Here is a 15,513-nt window from a genome sequence, read left to right as displayed (position 1 = left end):
GATTTTGTTTTTATTTCTTTTTCTTTTCTGTTTTAATTTTACATTTTAAATACACTAGTTTTATAAAATACATTAGTTGCACCTAAATTAGTGTTAACCAATATGCCACCACCACAATCAACTTGGCACCTAAAATAAATTAGTTTGTAATTGTTTATTATTTAAAAGCATTTAAATAATTGTTCTCGCTGCGTTTTATACATTTTATAGTATTTAAACAATTTTTTTAAAGTGTGGTCTCTTCACCAAAATTACCTTTGCTTTATTTGGCATAACTCAAGCATTTTAGTTTTAAAGTTTGGAAACTTTTACCGTTTGATTTGATTTTGAATTTGAATTTGAATCAGTTCTGAACTAACGCGAGATTAGCAACTATAAACGAGGTGACGTGGCACCATTAGCAGAGGATCACTGTAGCTTAATTACCCGGGCGTCACAATTCTCCTCCACTACAAGAAATCTCGTCCCGAGATTTAAGCGGTGGAGTAAGGGGCGAAGGTGTTGGTAGCGAAAAACCTAACGAGTCTTCTCGGTCTTGGCTTCCCTTTCGAAGAGGTTGATCCCTTTCGTTGATGTCTTCATTTCACTGCTTCAAGTCACCATGATCAATTTGTCATCCTTTCTTCGGGATCTCCATCGTACTTACGAATAGGTAAGGGGCAGCTCTATAACGATAGGATGTTACAAGGGAAAATCTTCTGGGGGTTTCCCAAGTATGAACATATGAGTATCTCTCGAGTTGAACAAATGAAACACATCGAGAGCAAAGTAAGACGGTGCAATAAGAAGTTTCAAGCGGATAGGCAATCGTTCATTGCTTGAAACAGAGTGTGAATGGGGTTCAGAGCAACGGGAATAAGTATTGTGTCCGATACCAGAATTGATCACTAGGAAGGTGGCTCGCAAATTACATACGGAGTCAAGCTATAGGAATAACTTTGGCAACAGGGTGTATAGGAGAGTCAGGTTTCGATCCTGTGAGACTGTGGGTTATGGGCCCACCATGTGGTTCTTTTTTTTATAATAGGAGCAGTGACATCTTGCACGGTCATGATAGCAAGGCATGTCAGGGAGTACCATGTCAGCTATGTCGGCAACAACGTTGGTACCAAGGGCGAGGGACGAAGAGAACCATTTTCCTGCTCGTTGAAACGAGGCGGACCAATAGGCAAGGTTCCCGTCCATCGGTGGTTACCGGAATGTCATCAACAATAGTAACAAGGTCTTACTGACAGAGTTGTACATCGAGGTGTTTGCACAAGCAGTGGATTATTACTGCTTATATCATATAGATCATAGAAAAGGTTTAAACAAACCAATGGAAGGAAAATATGATCATCAGATTAAACAGAACAATGGAAAGGAAAATATGTTTAAACACATATTTTGAGGGTATATCCTTCCCAAGGACAAGCAGAGCAAGATATCCATGACAGGATATAAAGTAGAAAACCATTTAGGTAAGGGGGGAGGAATCTCATGATATTACTCATACAACGGTGTTAGGATAATTGATAATTAAAATATAGCATCGTGCTTCAAACGTGCCTGTTGAAAATCGGAGTACCATTGACATGCTTCGAGATAGCAGTGACATGGTCTTCAGGTGAAGATCAGACTTTGGAAACACGAAGGATCCATCAAGAATAACTTGTAGAATAAGTCTTACAATTTCCTCATGGATGAATGGATAACCTTGCTGAAAAGGAATCTATAATGATAGGTCCTCCAGCCGGGGGGGGGGGGGTGCTAGGCATGACATCATGTTACCGGGTCATCAAAGGATCAACGTCATAACTCTTGGAAAGTTGTCCCAACCATCATATCTGACCGAGATTCAGATCCGATTGGTGTCAGGATACCTGAGACTCAGGATGTCCGAGAAGAAAAGGCGCAACACAAATCATTGAAATGGCATTGCAAGCTTCTCGGGAAATGAACTATGGGAGCGGGTTTCTGAAGCAATAGTTCACCATTAAACCAGGGAGAGGACAAGGAGGTTTCTGGTGAACTCAATGGCAATTCACCGAGATTCCCAAAAGATGGATTTCCACCATTAAGTGAACAAGGAGATAACATTTGTCAGATCAACTGATATAAGGAAGTATGCTCGAGGAAAACATACACAATTAAACATTGGTTGAAGGGTGCGCCCGAAGTACGGGTTGGGTTGCACGACCAATGTTAGAATGGTGATTCAATTAGCGAAGGACTTAGAATGAACTATCGCCCATTCACTTCAAAGCAATAGGGTTGCTAGAAGTTTTGAATTCACACGTCATAGCTCCATTGTCGGTATTCCGGTTGAAAACAATACGGGGACCAAGGAATGAACGAAGATGGCAAGAAGTATTAAGATATCAAGAATTATTAAGAGGTGGTGAAATTCTCACCACATTCTTGACAAAAAGTGATGGTAATACTTTCGAGGTAAGGAAGATCAACTGCTGGGTAGTAGTGATCTCAAGGTTTACACAAAACGCGAACAAGTTGTGTTGAACGGAAGGCAATAAAGTGGTCGATGAGAACAGGAATCATCGAGGGCAAGGATGGTATTACCCATCATGAATTCAATTGAATTCCTGGAAGAGCTCATAAGGTTGATGATGATCACGACACAATTGTCGAGAGATTTCATGCAGATGTAGTCAACCAGCGACAACATCAAGTCAAAGGAATGATGAAGCAAGAGGTTATTGGAACCACAGTTACGACACAAACTCGAACTCAATCTTGTTGTTTAAGGTGAAAGGGTATGACGAGGAAAATCGACGTAAGGTTAGTTCATCGTCGAAAATTGGTGCTCCGAGAATAAGGACCAGGTAGAACCGTTAGAATTGTCACGACAATGATATAGCCAAACAGGCTAGGAATGGCGTGATCGGGTACAAACTCGTACTTATAGAAGCTTACTGAAGAGTTGTTGAACCGTAGAGCGGACTCGGTTCAGTTATCGGTGTCTTTGAGTGTTCAGTAACACAGAGCCCGCGAAAAATTGGAATCAGTGGGAAGGTAGCACTTGATGAAGAACTCATAAAAAGTTATGCAGTTCCATGATAATCTCGAGATACCAGGGGGGTAATACCTGACACAAGATCAAAGTAAGGTTGGACTGGTGTATTGATCCATAGAAGACAATTGTTTTAACTTGTCCGAGAAATGGAATCAAAGAAGAACAATCATGCTCGGAACCACGGTTGCAAGGGATCAATTCACAGATACCATAGGTTAGTTATCAAGGAAATAGTTATTGTTACAAGAAGCTTTCATGATAGGATATATATCGCGTCCATGGGCATGAGCACAAGGTTCAAGGTCGACTCCCACTTCTCCAATGCATAACCTTTCATTCACTTCTCACGTTCGATGAAGTTGCAGTGTTGAAATTTTATCTGGTGAAGCACCAGAAGAGTATGACTCGTGAAAACTTTCGGGTTCACATGGTTTAGAGAAGGCATATGTTCAACCCATAGGGGCTTCTTAGAAACATATACCACAAGTTTCAAGAGTAAATAACACAAGCCCGAAAGCAGAGCATGGTTGGCCAAGCAGAGGATACAACTTAACAAAGGCATTATGTATCAGGGGAAGAACTCACAAGGTGATCAAATGTGAAGGACACTGTCGGATAACAATCCAACAAAGGACTTGGTGGTCCACAAAGGATCTGATACGAGTATCGGTACTCAACTAGAGGAAGAAGAATGCAAGGAGATCAGATTATAGAAACAACTGACTAACTCAATTGTCAAATGCAAAGGAATTATGATTTCCAAATCAAGGGATCAAAAGCAATGCTCTGATTAGGGATGGATAAGTTGAATAGCCTTAGGGTACAATCAACGACAATTGGATTAGTCGAGAACCAATTCCAGTTAGAAGAATGGAAGCTCAGCCGGAAAGGTAATTTATAAGGATCAATGATGTTTGCGGGTATTCGCAAACATATTGAGTCAACAGACTCAAAATGATAATGACAAGGAATGTCAATAAGACTACGAGACTTATGGGTTTAACCATAATGCAAGCAAGCAAGAATTTCAAGAGCCAAAGGCTCCAGAGGATTTTCGGAAGAACGAATAGTATTTTGAAGACTTTTGTGAAACACATGAACAACTGGGGATGAGCGGATACTCGACAAGTGCGAGGATTTATTTGAAGGGGTATTCATGTGGCAAAGAACTGCTAGGCAGTAGGCACAAAGTATTTTCGGAATAGTAAAGAAACTTCGGGGTATCTTGTAATAACAAGATCAATGGGGGATGATCGTATGAATGGCAAGTGTAAGTAGTTATCCATACGGATTTATCAGTGGTCAGGAATAGCAAAAGTGATGGGCACAAAGTCTCGAGAGAACATCAGAGAGTATCTTCGGAATCTTCTGATGTAGCAGGCGATCATCTGAAGTGAGGGGCTCTCCGGGAAAAATTACTTGCGAGAACCTAAAGTTAGTTTTGTTTTTAGCAAAATCGTTTAACCCGAATAGAAGAGAGTTCAGAATCCCAGAGTAAAGGTCGAGGAGTAAAAGATCCTAATACCACCCAATGGCGACGTGGGCCCATGGGCCGCACAGCCATGTTAGTAAAAGTTTTGTAAAGTCTAGACTCGACTTCGGCCAAGGAGTGTGGAAGGGGGATTCCTACAGGCAGTTGGCTCTGATACAGCCACCTTCTCTCGCCTGATGAACTATATATTCATGGATTACCTCGACAAGTTCGTCATGGTTTATCCGGATGATATCCTGGTATTTTCCAAGAATGAAGAAGAGCATGCTGAACATCTTCATCTTGTGCTGGAAAAGCTATGAGAGCATCAGCTATATGCCAAGTTCTCCAAGTGTGAATTCTGGCTTCCCGAAGTAACCTATCTCGGGCATGTCATCTCTAAGGATGGTATTGCCGTCAACCCTGAACGAGTTTAGGCTATTCTTGATTAGACTCCTCCGAGGAATGTCAAGCAAGTCAGAAGTTTTCTCGGTCTCGCTAGCTATTGCCGTCGATTCGTCGAGAACTTCTCCAAGATCGCCAGGCCCCTGACTAACCTATTGCATAAGGGCATCAAGTTCCAATGGACAGACAAATGTCAGGAAAGCTTCCAGGCACTCAAAGACAAGTTGACTTCTGCCCCAGTACTAGCTCCATCTTATACTAAGAAGGACTTCGTCATTTACTGCGACGCTTCCCGTCAAGGATTAGGCTGTGTCCTAATGCAGGAGCGCAAAGTGATTGCCTATGCCTCTCGACAATTGCGCCCTCACGAAGAGAACTACCCAGTTCACAACCTCGAGCTTGCTGCTGTTATCCATTCACTGAAACAGTGGCGACATTACCTTCTCGGTAATCGTTGCGAGATCTTCACCGACCACCAAAGTCTGAAGTATCTGTTTACTCAGCCAGACCTGAACCTCCGTCAGCAGAGATGGATGGAGATTGTGGCAGACTTTGACTTGGGTATTTCCTATACACCAGGCAAGGCTAATGTAATGGCTGATGCCTTGAGCCGCAAGTCTTACTGCAACCACCTCCAGATTCACAAAGTTCAGCCCTCACTTGTTGAAGAATTCAGAAAGCTGAACCTCCATATTGTTCCTCCGGGTGCACTCGCTCCCCCTCCTGAGGAGTCTCGCAAGATGAATCTCCGTGTTGTTTCCCAGGGTTCCCTCTATACCCTGGTGTCGAACCCGATCTCGTGAGCTCCATCAAGACATTACAGGGATATGACTCTGAAGTCCACAAGATTAAGCGCGACCTCAAAGAAGGAAAGCCATCATTCTTCACTATTGCTGATGATGGCGCCTTGTACTTCAAAGGCCGCCTAGTGGTGCCATGTAAGAAGGAAAACCTGAATATGACTCAGGAGGTTATGAAAGAAGCTCATGATACGCCTCTATGTATCCATCCTGGTAGTACAAAGATGTACCAAGACATCCGCTAGAGATTCTGGTGGTCTAACATGAAGCAAGACATTGCTCGTTATGTTGCTGAATGTGACATTTGTCGTCGTATCAAAGCAGAACATCAAAGGCCTACTGGAACTCTACAACCTATCTCTATTCCTGAATGGAAATGGGACCATGTCGAGATGGATTTCGTCACTGGATTTCCCAAATCGCAGAAAGGTAATGATGCTATTCTTGTCGTCATTGACCAACTTTCTAAAGTTGCACATTTTCTGGCGGTCAAAGAAATGATCACTGCTAGTCAGCTTGCAACTCTCTATATGTCCAGAATTGTTTCACTTCACGGTATTCCATTGGTTATCAGTTCGGACCGTGGCAGCTTATTCACTTCAAGATTCTGGGCAAGTTTCCAAGAAGCTATGGGGACTCACTTATCTTTCAGTACTGCGTTTCATCCGCAGTCACAAGGGCAAGTTGAACGTGTCAACCAAGTTCTCGAAGACATGCTTCGAGCTTGTGTTATTTCCTTCGGCAAGAAATGGGAGGAATCTCTCCCGTATGCTGAGTTCTCTTATAACAATAGCTATCAAGCTAGTCTGAAGATGGCCCCCTTTGAAGTGTTATATGGACGAAAGTGCCGAACCCCTCTGTACTGGTCAGAAACTGGGGAACGTCCACTTTTTGGTCCAGATATTATCCAACATGCCGAAGAACAAGTCCGCATTATTCGCGAGAATGTCAAGACTGCTCAGTCACGTCAAAAGAGTAATTATGACCGTCATCATAAAGACATGGTCTATCAACCTGGCGAAAAGGCCTATCTTCGCGTTACACCAATGAAGGGTGCCCACCGCTTTGGGATCAAGGGCAAGCTAGCTCCTCGCTATATTGGCCCATTCACTATTCTGGAAAGGCGTGGAAAAGTGGCATATCAACTGGAGCTTCCGTCAAACCTTTCTCACGTTCACGATGTGTTCCATGTGTCACAGCTCCGTCGCTGCTTCAAGGACCCAATCCGAGCAGTGGATCATGAAGTGCTCGAATTGCAACAGGACATCTCCTATAAAGAGCATCCAGTCCGCATTCTCGACCAAGCTGAACGCCGCACACGCCAGAAGGCGATCAAGTTCCTCAAAGTCCAGTGGTCACACCACTCCGAAGATGAAGCCACCTGGGAATGCGAGGATTGCCTGCGTGATGAATACCCCGCACTGTTTCCTTCTACCTCCTAAATCTCGGGACGAGATTTCTTGTAGTGGAGGAGATTTGTAACGCCCGGATAATTAGGCTACAGTAAAACTCTCTTGATGATGCCATGTCATCTATGTTACTGTTGCTAATTAAGTGGTAGTTCAAAAACATAGCAAATTCAAAAAATGAATTAGCGACAAACACACAAAGTTTTCAAAAGTCAACACAAAAATGTTCGGGGGTTGCCAAATATTGCATCGGTAATTATGGTGAAGTAAACACATTTTTATAAAATGCCTAAATACTTTTAAATGAATTTAAACAGAAAAGAATTAATAGAGAAAATAAAAAAAGGAGAAAACCCTCCTCCCCCCCCCACTGGGCCGACTAGCCCAGCTGGCCACCAAACCAAACCGCACGCCACAGCCCCTGCCACCTGGCCCATCCGGCCGAACCGGCCCGCCTCCCCCTCCCGCCTCCTTTCCCTGTTCCCCCGACCCGGGTCGGAACAGGGGCGCGTCCCCGCTGCACCCTCTCGCCGGTGACGACGAGTGGATAAGGACGCCGACGCCGCGCCCCCTCGGTCTCCCCTCCCCACTCGCCCCCACACTCGCCTTGGCTTCTGCGCCTCTCCCTCTCCCCTCAGATCCACCTCGCCGCTCCTTGCTCTCCGCCATGGCCGAGCGCCTTCCTCGCCACCGCTCGCGGTAGACGCGGCCACCGTCGCCCGTTCACCTCTCCGACGAGTCCAACAGCTCCGCCTCGCTCCTCTGCTTCGACTACACGACTGGATCGAGCCCCACAACGCCCACGACGCCGCCGTCTTCCTCCTCTGCTCCGACGAGCTTCGCCGTCTTTCTTCACCAACTCCGCCCCCCCCCTCTGCTGCTACTAAACCATTCACCGGCCTCCGTGTGTGCCGCTCGGTGAGCATCCGCATCTCTTTCTTTCCCCGTAGCTCGCTCCCCGCGCTGGTTCCGCCGTGACCGAAGCTCCTCGTCGCCGCCGCACTAGCTGTCATCGCTACCATCGGTTTCGTGCTCGGCCGAGCATGGGAACGTGCTCAGGCCGTCACGCCAAAGCCGTCCGTGCCCTCCGCACATCCTCCCGACTCCCCTTTCATCGGATCTGACCGCGCCTGTACTCCGACGACCGCCGCGGTCAAGCTCGCCCCCGTGACCCCCGTGGCCGCAGCCCTGGTCCGAGACCGCTGTCGTGCTCAGAACGCTTGCAGGAGCCAGTGGCAACCGCCAGCGCCCCCGCCCGTGCTCCTAGCCCGATTCCACCCGTCACCGAGCTTCGACCTCCGCCGTTGAGGTCGCCGCCGTCGTTGGACCCCCGCTCCGGCCGTGCCGTAGCCCCAAAACGACACGGCTTCGCCTCCGCTTTCGAACGCGCTATCACGCGGACCAAACGGTGCCCCATAGCCCGTTTCCGGCGAAGTGCCGAGCCACTCCGCAGCGTTTTTGGTCGCCGGAGTTGTCTCCGGCGCCAACGCCGACGTGGCGCAGTGGGCCCCGCCTTTGTTTCACTGCTAGTGGGGCCCAGGGACACTAGTTGACTGGGTTGACCAGTCAACCCTGCTGACTTCGCAACCCCCAGCCACTGACCAGTGGGGCCCACCCCCTAATTAACAGGAATTAATTAAATTAGTTTAGTTAACCTAAATTAGACAGTGACAGGTGGGCCCAGTAGTTTAATAACTAAACTTAGATTAGTTTGAACCCTGTTTAACCCACTGACTATGAAAGGTGGGTCCCCCATGTCAATTTGACCAGTTAACCGAGCTGTTGGCTGCTGACGTCACTCATACGCCATGCTGATGTCATATTCCATTTCTGTTAATATATTTAATTCTAGAAAATGTTTAAACCTTTAGAAATTCATAGTAATTAAACCGTAACTCCGATGAAAATGTTTTCTATATGAAAGTTGCTCAGAAAAATACAACGAATCCGAATACGCGGCCCGTTCATCTGTCACATGCCCCTAGGATGATGAACTTGGAACTTTCCCCCTTTTTCCCTTTGTCCGGAATCCGCCTAACGCCAGGAATTCATCCTCGGATGTTTCCCCCTTTCATCTACAACGTGTAGTACCGCGTTAGGGCACGCCTAGCATCACACATTGCTTTGTCTTGCACCATTATGCATCTGTTTGCGTTGTATTCATTGTTTCTCCCCCCTCTTCTTCCGCTAGACACGGAGACCGATGCTGCCGCTGCCCAGTACGACTATAGAGTTGACGACCCCTCTCTCTTGCCAGAGCAACCAGGCAAGCCCCCCCCCCTTGATCACCAGATATCGCCTACTCTTCTCTATACTGCTTGCATTAGAGTAGTGTAGCATGTTACTGCTTTCAGTTAATCCTATACTGCTGCATAGCCTGTCCTTGCTACTACTATTGATAACTTTACCTGCAATCCTACTTGCTTAGTATAGGATGCTAGTATTCCATCTGTGGCCCTACATTCTTGTCCGTCTGCTGTGCTATACTATCGGGCCGTGATCACTCGGGAGGTGATCACGGGTATATACTATATACTTATACATGATACATGTGGTGACTAAAGTCGGGTTGGCTTGTGGAGCACCCGCGAGTGGATCTTTGAGGCGGAGCGACAGAGCAGGTTGAGACTACCTGGGTGAGAGGTGGGCCTGGCCCTGGTCGGCGTTCGCGGATACTTAACACGTTTAACGAGATCTGGGTATTTGATCTGAGTCTGGCCATTTGGTCTATACGCACTAACCATCTACGCGGGAGTTGTTATGGGTATCCCGATGTCGTGGTATCAGCCGAAGCACTTCGTGACATCAGCGACTGAGCGGCGCGCGTCGGATTGGACTGGAACGCCACTAGGCTAGGTCTGCTTCCGGCCGCCCACGCAACGTGCAGGTGTGCTCAGGGCGATGGGCCCAGACCCCTGTGCGTTTAGGTTTAGACTGGCGTGCTGACCTCTCTGTTGTGCCTAGGTGGGGCTGCGACATGTTGATCTTCCGAGGTCGGGCATGACCCAGGAAAGTGTGTCCGACCAAATGGGATCAAGCGTGTTGGGTTATGTGGTGCACCCCTGCAGGGAAGTTAATCTATTCGAATAGCCGTGATCTTCGGTAACAGGACGACTTGGAGTTGTACCTTGACCTTATGTCAGGACCCCGACTCAATGTCACATCGATCTAGCCGGTAACACCTCATATCACTTTGCGGCCTCACGCACGGTATTCCCACGGGTGTCGCCTTACCTTTGCCCGGAACCGTTTGCGCCTTTTGGCTCACGTATATGATAGTGTCGCTAGCATCCATATGATAAGGAGCCCGGGCTGACATGACTAGTCGTAAACCCAAAGTGGCACAGACTTACAGGGACAGGCATCCATGACCCAGCTTCGAACGTGTCGGTCATCAGCAAGTGGGTCCGGGCTGTAGCACTGGGCTAGCAGGACTCCGGTAAACCGGGCTGTAGCGGGCTAACAGGACTCCGGTACTCAAAGCGTGACATTTCCCCGAAGGGGACAGACACAGGAACGAAGAAGGACACATGCCGGCCAGCCTAAGTGTTCCAGAGCAGTAGCAAGCTACCATGGCTCAGCGGTAACACTAGGAGACATTTCCCGGTAAGAGAGGCTACTAAAGATAAACAACTAGATAGTCAGATCCCACACATACCAAGCATTTCAATCATACACACAATATGCTCGATATGTGCAAATACAACGAAGCATCACAACATGACTCTACGACACAAGTACTTTATTTAAGGCTCAGAGAGCCATACATAACATACACAAAGGTGCGGGTCTCACGACCCAACATACAAGTCATACAGTCATACAAACCAGCAGCGGAAGTAACTTGTCTGAGTACAGACAACTAATAAAATAAAAGAGGCTTGGAAAGCCTAGCTATACTACGTGGTCCTTCACAAGCTCAGGGTCACCACCTGGGTCTTTAGCCTACTCGTTGATGTCAACGTCTACATAGAACCCATCAGAAGGGGTTGCAGCGTCTTCTGTAAAAAATGTAGATTATAGCAACATGAGTACAAAGGTACTCAGCAAGACTTACATCAGAACCTACATACATGCATATTATCAAGAAGGGTTGGTGGAGTTATTGCAGCAAGCCAGCTTTGACTCTTGGCTAGACTATCCTACGATACTCCAACTTGAAATGGTTTTGCGCACACGAGTCCACTACTCACCAATTCAATACACTACCGAGGATTCGCCTCCGTCTTCCTACGGAAGAGCCATCCTCGGCACTCACTCTTATCTTGAGGCTTTTAGTAGTTTCCATTTACTTGCCTATGAACTGTATAGGCAACCAAGTAGTCCTTTACCGCGGACGCAGCTATTCGAATAGATTATGATAACCCTGCAGGGGTGTACTTCTTCATACATGTTTCCACCACTTAGCGTCTGCACACGACATGTGCTCGGCAGACTTCAAGCGAAAGCCGACGTGGGTGTAGACCACGACCTACCTAAACACTTAAGCCTCTAGTCCAGGTTTATCGCCTATTCAGGTTCCATCCGCAGGGAATCCGGCCGAGGTTTCCCATACGGCCCCGAACGATGTGAACAGGGTTCCCGAGATACCTAACGGGTATTCGGTACACCGTGCCACGTACCTACCGCATCACAGCCCACCCCTACGGTCAGCGCTGTCCACGGCCTCCAGTAGGCTACAAACACCAGAAACTACTTGCAACTCCTGGACAGAGAGCTAGGGTGAATAAGAAGTCGAGCGGGGTCGTATTTCAGGGCCCAATGCATGGTAGTAGCTGTATCTTAAATCACGCATACAGATCTCAGTGCTTAAGGTCGGCTTCAATGAAACAACCCACCATGTACTCCTACATGGCCTCTCATCGATACCTTTACCAAATCGTGTTCACCACACCACTCTCATTACCGAGATAAACATTTCACTCTAGCCCATCACCCAGATGAACCAGACCTGACACGACTCTAAGCATAGCAGGCATAGCAAGGTAGGAACAACACATACATATGGCTCAAACAACTCCTACACATGCTAGTGGGTTTCATCTAGTTACTGTGGCAATGACAGGTCATGCAGAGGAAATGGGTTCAACTACCGTAGCACACAGCAGTTTGAAACGCGTTGTCTTAATGCAGTAAAAGAGAGCAGGAGCGAGAACATGGGATTGTATCGATATGATCAAATGGTTGGTTGCTTGCCTGATGGTTCGATGCACTGATACGGTTCTTCGTTAGGGTAATCACGGTACTCTTCAGGGACAGGACCTGCCGCAGAGAGCACCGATACACAAACATTACCAAACAGTATGCAACAATATGATGCATGCATGAAACATGGCAATATGAGTGTGTTGGGCTAATGCAACTAAAACCAGAAGGGTTTGAGCAAATTTGAATCAAAGATTCAAATTACAAACTCAAACATGGCCTTTTAAAGTGCTTTTCCTTGTTCTGTTAAAAACATCAATTTAACTTGTTTGATCATGCATGAAAATAGTACAGATGGATAGATTGGATTTTTCTGATCATTTTTCATATATAATTTGTCCAATTTGGAGTTACAGAATAAAAGTTATGAATTTTTGAAGTTTAAATAATATTCTGGAATTTCCTGATTTAAATTAAATCCAGAAAATCAATTACTGCGTCAGCCTGACGTCAGTGTGATGTCAGCAGGTCAACGGAACTGGTCCAGGTCAAACCTGACAGTGGGTCCCGCATGTCAGGGTGATTATTTTAATTAAAACTTAATTAAAACTAATCCTGTTTAATTAACAGGGCTGGGCCCCACCTGTCATTGACTCAGGGGAGTCAACCAGGGCCCACCCGTGGTCAAACCCGGTCGGCTGCACCGGCGTTTAGCCGCCGGCGAGCCCGACGCGGCGGCGGAAGTGGTTTTGGCCATTTCGGCCACCAAATGGGCCGCGGAGACCACCGGAGTGGAGCTGAGGACAAACCGCAGCTCTTGGCGGAGTCCGTTGGGGTCGGGGTGGCCGGAGTTGGCGCCGGCGACGACCTTGGCGGCCACCCGGGTTCGGTCGGAGGTGAACTTGGCGCTAGAGGGTTCGGTGAGGCTCGTGGAGTAGCTAGCTAGGTGCTGCGGAACTTGGTGAGTAAGATGGACACCATCTTGTGGCCGGAGGATGACCGGGAGCACGTCGGCGACGAGCTCCACGGCGGTGGGTGCGGTTGAGCTCCGGGAGGTTGCTACACGGCTCGGGAGCAAGAACGGAAGGGAGGGGAAGATGGCTAAGCTCACAGTGAGTGCGACGGAGTTCTTGGTGCGGCCGAAGATGGACCGGAGCGACGACGGCGTTGAAGGGGATCTCCGGCGACGGTGAGCTCGGGCGAGGTCGGTGCGGTGGTCTCGGGCGTTGCGAGCGCTCGGGGCTCGGCTGCTCGATGAAGTGGACAGCGGCGGAGCTCCTGGACACGGTGAGACGGCGTGGGGTGGTCGGAGGGCGTGGCTACGGCGAGGGGGTGGCGGCGATGGCGTCGGCCATGGCTGGGGCGTGCGAGGGGGAGGAGCTGGAGAGGAGAGGGGGTGTCTGGGGGGTTCGGGGGAGAGAGGGAGGCCGATCCACGACGTCACCTGGCGAGGGGAGCGGCGAGGCGGCGAGCAGGTGCGTGGCGCACGCCGCGGTCGCCGTCGGGCACCTGCCTGCCTGCCTGGCCGGCAAGCAGCTCGCTGGAGCGGTGCTGGGCTGGGCCGGCAGGTGGGCCGGGGGCAGGCGCCAGGTAAGCTTTCCCCCTTTTTTCTGTTTCTGTTTTTATTTAATATATCTGCAACTTTGTTGAATTTAATAAAATACCTAGGCAACTTCAAAAATCACCAAATCACTCCTGGTCCATAGTTGGATTATTTCCAACATGAAACATTTTAGTTTGGAGGTATTTGAGCATTTAAATATTTTATATAATTTTAAATGCCCAAATTCAAATATTTATGAATTAATTCAAAAACCCTAGGATGGCCTAGGAAAATGTGCACCACTTTTGGCAGAGGTTCTGAACCAAGACAAAAATGATGGGCATTTTAGAAGGGCATTTCAGGTTCATTGAAAAAGTTTTTAGTAAACCCTAGTTGGTTTCAGAGGGGACTGGGGGTTCTGTCATCCCCATTTCAAGTTTCTGATGAAAAAATAAACATGATGCAACACTCTAATGCATGGCTAACTAGGATGTGACAACTCACCCCCACTCAAAAGAATCTCGTCCCGAGATTTGGGTTCCTCCGGGAGGAAGGCGGGATACTCGAGTCGAAGACGATCCTCCCTTTCCCAAGTTGCTTCATCCTCAGAATGGTGCGACCATTGAACCTTGAGAAACTTGATATTATGACGTCGAGTGATACGTTCGGCCTGATCGAGGATACGAACGGGGTACTCTCGATATGTAAGGTTATCTTGGAGATCAAGCGTTTCGTGATCCACTCCACGGATAGGATCCGAGAAGCAACGCCTGAGTTGGGAAACGTGGAAGACATCGTGGACTCTAGAGAGGTGCGGAGGTAGTTCCAACTGGTAGGCAACTTCTCCTCGTTTGGCGAGAATGCGAAAAGGTCCAATGTAACGAGGAGCCAATTTGCCTTTGATACCGAAACGATGGGTTCCCTTCAGAGGGGTGACCCGAAGATAAGCCTTCTCGTCAACCTCGAAAGTCATAGCCTTATGTTTTCGGTCATATTGACTCTTTTGACGAGATTGGGCTGTTTTCAACTTTTCACGAACGATGCGAACTTGTTCTTCTGCTTCCTGAATCATATCCGGGCCAAAGAATTGTCTTTCCCCGGTCTCTGACCAGTTAAGGTGTGTTCGACACCGTCGTCCATAGAGAACTTCAAAAGGGGCTTTACCCAGGCTAGATTGATAGCTGTTGTTGTAAGCGAATTCGGCAAATGGAAGGCACTTTTCCCAGTCCATTCCGAATGAGATAACAGAGGCTCGAAGCATGTCCTCTAGAATCTGGTTGACGCGTTCCACTTGACCACTCGACTGAGGGTGGAAAGCAGTGCTGAAGGAGAGACGGGTTCCCATAGCATTTTGGAAACTTTCCCAAAATCGAGAGGTGAAGAGACTTCCTCGATCCGAGTTAATTTCCAAAGGAACACCATGGAGAGACACTATTCGGGAGATGTATAAGTCTGCCAGCTGACTAGCGGTTATACTCTCACGAACAGGTAAGAAATGGGCTACTTTGGAAAGACGATCGACCACGACGAAGATAGCATTATTCCCTCTCTTAGTCCTGGGAAAACCGGTAATGAAATCCATACCAATTTTATCCCATTTCCATTCAGGAATAGCTAAGGGTTGAAGGGTGCCAGCAGGCCGTTGGTGCTCTGCTTTTACACGTCGACAGACGTCGCAATTAGCAATATACTGAGCAATTTCTCTCTTCATCCTAGTCCACCAGAAC

Source organism: Triticum dicoccoides, chromosome 4B (assembly GCF_002162155.2).
Source record: "Triticum dicoccoides isolate Atlit2015 ecotype Zavitan chromosome 4B, WEW_v2.0, whole genome shotgun sequence".
Classification (NCBI taxonomy): domain Eukaryota; kingdom Viridiplantae; phylum Streptophyta; class Magnoliopsida; order Poales; family Poaceae; genus Triticum; species Triticum dicoccoides.
This window is presented reverse-complemented; position numbering follows the sequence as displayed.